General features: G+C 44.4%; 1 long non-coding RNA gene across 1 annotated transcript; it reads left to right on the forward strand.

The window, feature by feature from the left end:
* The first annotated feature begins 235 nt into the window (after positions 1-235).
* On the forward strand, positions 236-3,109 carry LOC115096278. The gene is made up of 3 exons (XR_003858016.1): positions 236-422; positions 1,159-1,198; positions 1,689-3,109. It is a non-coding gene; the product is annotated as an uncharacterized LOC115096278 (long non-coding RNA).
* Positions 3,110-4,037: the final 928 nt, after the last annotated feature.

The raw sequence follows: 4,037 nt of genomic DNA on the forward strand, positions 1-4,037 counted from the left end.
ACCAGAGTTGCCTAACACAGTTTCACAGCCCCCAGGAATTTCTCCATAGTGTGCTAAAAAGCACTGACTAACATTTCTGGCTCCTTCCTCCCTCTTCCACTAAGAGGAAGCTGGAAGGGAAACTTTCATAGCCCTAGGTGTATTCACAATGATCTGACAGTCCTTCCTTTGAATGGGTATCAGCAGCTGATGCCTCCATGTAGGTTTATGCTTCCACCTGTTTGAGCACCCCTGACTTAACCCAATGATTATAATAACAATCCTTGGAACCCTGCAGTTTTGTTCCCTAAGTCTAGCCACTACGTGTCACCATTGCATGATGACTATGACTCCCTCCACCCCAAAGGCCGTGAATGCTGCCTACACAACAACTTCAGCCCCAGATGTACTAGGAAGAAGACTGGCCCAGAAATCAAATCCAGGTAAAATAGTAAATGATGGCAGAAATAGCCAAATTGACCCAGTTGAGATCCTTCCACTTTGGGTAGATGGGCATATAAGTTAACATTGATGTGAGGTTTCTCATAAAGAAACCTCACACTTATTTCATTTTAATGCCTAAAAATGTTTTTATGTACATGCAGAATGTATGTATGTGTTACTATATTATTTATAAAGCACTATCAATGTACAAGAAGCTATACATATTTGGCAACCTCCTAGGATTGACCCTTTTTTCTTTTGGGTTGAAATGTACAAAACCATCTGGGTGGGGGAGACTCTGCCCTCATGTTCTGACTTGTTAGAATATGGTTGGAGTATCAGGTGGCATTTTAAAGGAATGAGTCATGATGTAAATTTGTTTAATGTGATTTTGAGAAAAATGTATATATTCCCTTAAAGGGTTAGGGTTCTTTGATTGGTGGATTCTAGAGAGTGGGCACAATAAAGGGAACATTTTTGGTTGACTTTTGCCCTTTCCTCCCCTGACCTCTCCCATATAGGGTAGGAATTAGGGTCCTCCAGCTATGTAATCAATTGGAGTACCCAGCTCATGGGCTGGGAGACCTGGGGACCTGCTAAGGGGAGAAGGTCCCTGCAGGGGATCTTCCTCTCAAGAGGCCTAAGGCCGAGAAGAAGTAGAATTCATCCCCCTTCATGGTTGGACCAGAGCAGAGAAGTAGTTGGAGTGAGAAAAAATGTGTTCTTTTCCCCCAGGAAACTACCATACAGCCAAAAGGAAAAGTGCAGGAGTGGGGTGAGTTAAACAATTGCCAAATTGCCTTAGAGTGTTCTTGATGTGTGGGGTCTGGGGAACCTAGCTCAGATGGAAAGGAGGGATTTTCTCTTCTCTTAGTAGATCTTACTGTAGTGGTTAAGCGGAGAAGTCAGTAGCCAGAGTGTGGATTGGTATTCTCCTTTGTAGGACCTACCCAAAAGGGGCCCAGCAGGATGCTCAGAGAGCCAGTGACCATTAGGTGGGAGTAGGCAGTGGCAGTGGGCAGTCACAGAGCACTCGCTAGGTTTACACAACACATACAAAAGAGAGAACTATAAGAGGGTGACCATAACTCTATATATGTACCACTGTCCGAGGCCACATTCAACTCAGTGGGAGGAGGCAGTGTTACATTGATCTACCTAGGGCGCTACACACCCTTGCATCGGCCCTGCTCAAAGAGGGGAAGAAACTGTGTTCACAATCTGGGTGACTTGTACTGAGGTATTGACTAATTTATCTTTTCTAGTGCTATGTTTGGGGAAACCAGCACCGATGTTGCGCCCGTTGGTCGCAGATGGCTGCGACCTTTGCTGCTCACCTCTTTTCCCTGCTACAGCGATTTTCAAGGCCATGGCGGCCTCAGCATGCAAATGCCGCCTTCCTCAGCGTCCCCGGGATGGCGAGGGTGATCCCATCTGCCATTTTGAGTCGGGGTTTACTTAGGGCACGCACGCATGCGCCAGGCCCTTTTATCCATGTCATGGCAGGAACCTTGGGGACGCCCCCTCCGCATGACGTCACCCGCCAGAAGTATTTAACCCAGCCAGCCTATGCTTCCTACGAGTTAGCAAGGACTTCCTTCCTGCTTATTCCACTCCAATCGGAGACACTTTGCTTCACTACTTGAACTGATTCCTGAACTTAGAACGCCTTAGGTACCCGCTCCTCAGGGGCCTTGTTACGTTCTGGCTATCCGCTCTTCGGAGGGCCTTCCTGCTTGGAGATTCTCTCATCCTTATTCAGGACATCGCTAGTTCAGCCTTGTGAGTACTGTCTTCACTTCCACCATCATGCTGACGGAACCACTGGTGTACCCCTTGCCTCGGGCCACTACCGTGCTCATCCTATCTACCCTTCTACACTCTGGAGTAAGTACCATCATCTACTTCGCTCTGCTGACCCTCTGCACCTCTCTGAACTACTACTCGCTGATCCTTGGCATACCCCGCACTGCGGGCCACTACCAGATCCATCCTAAGGGATATCATCCTGAGAGGAGTTCCCTGGCGTATCCCGCTCTGCGGACCACCACCAGGGATATCAACATTGAGCAGTCTTACTACTTTGGACTGTGTCTTCCCTCCATGCTGTGGGTATCACCCATGATTCCAGTACAATAAAGTCTCTCAGCTTTGTGTCCGTCTCTGCTGAGGCAACGCCTATCATAGTGAGTCCCCACAGGGCTCCTCCCTGTGGGTGGTGTCAGCTCTCACTATGATCCAGGGTCCACAACCACACCAGATTATAACAACCGAAGGATGGTAATGTGGAGATTTGGTTAAAGAGAATCAAGACCCTTGAGAAGTGTGGTCAGTGTTCTGACAATGTGCTGAGAATGGTAGCTAAGTGGTTTACAATTGTTATAAATAAATAAAAGTGATGAAGTAGTTTACTATTGTGGGATTATGGGTTTGGTATCCATTGGCTAGGAGTGTTGATATGAGTATGTTTGAACTAACCCACCCTTGCTTAGGGCTGAAGTAAAGAAAACGCAGTGGATCGTCGATCTAGTCAATTCTTATAGTCAACTGCAATTTTGACCTGTGCTGTTATGGGAGCCCATGATTGTCTGTGTTCAGAAATGCAAACTGCTAAAATATCTCATCCATATAAATAGTTCCTGGCTGGCTAGAAGCTCTAGTCTAGAAAATAAAGTTGCCATTTGGTTTTTGGACTTGATACAATGTGTCAATATCTCTTATTCAACCAGCCTGATTAAATGGATGGAGTCAGAGATCATAGAGGGGAGTGAGGGAATGTCCTCCCTATCCATACAGTAAAAAACAAAAAACAAAGGAGAGTTGTGGTAAAGGCATGCTGACCCCATCAGGTCGACTTCACCATCTGGGTGACCAACTTTGCAGAATCCACACAAAAGATATAAGGGATGACTCTTAAACAATAGGGAATTTCCCCATCATTTTATATACTGTGTCACAAGGTTACACAATATGTAGATAACATAAAAAATAAACACAATTTACCCTTACTTTAGCATAGAAGTTTGTGGGACCCTATCCCAAAGGGCTTATAGTCTACGAAGACAAGATATAAGGGACAGTTACAAATCTCTATTAAAGATTTAATGAATTGTTTATGCAGAAGCTCAAAATGATGTACAGACATAATAAAACAGATTACAACTTTAAGACAGAAACATAGTAACATAAAATGTAGCAATGAGGAAGTAAACACAAGCATGGTTTGTGGTTAACAAAATGCTTTGTTAAGGAAGTAGATTTTGAAGCAGAAGTAAGTTCAGGAAGACTCAGCAAGAAAAAGGGAGCGAGAGAGCTGTGAATAAATCTTTTGCATAAACCATGAACTGTGCAGTAACTGGAAACAGCCTTATCCTGAAAATACAGCAATACATGTCTGCTGAAATGTAGTGGAAGATAGTTTATTTTGTTGCATTTAGTTTTGCTCTGTTTCTATATCTGATTGGATGAGTGATTTATTTTTTATCTGAAATATGCATGAGTGGCCTAGTGGATACAGTAATAGACTAAGAACCAGGGAAACCAGCGTTCAAATCCCACATCCCCCTCCATCTCTCTCCAAAGAAACCCTGGGTAACTCATTTTATTTCTCATTG

This window comes from Rhinatrema bivittatum, chromosome 7 (genome assembly GCF_901001135.1).
Source record: "Rhinatrema bivittatum chromosome 7, aRhiBiv1.1, whole genome shotgun sequence".
In the NCBI taxonomy this organism is placed as follows: Eukaryota; Metazoa; Chordata; class Amphibia; order Gymnophiona; family Rhinatrematidae; genus Rhinatrema; species Rhinatrema bivittatum.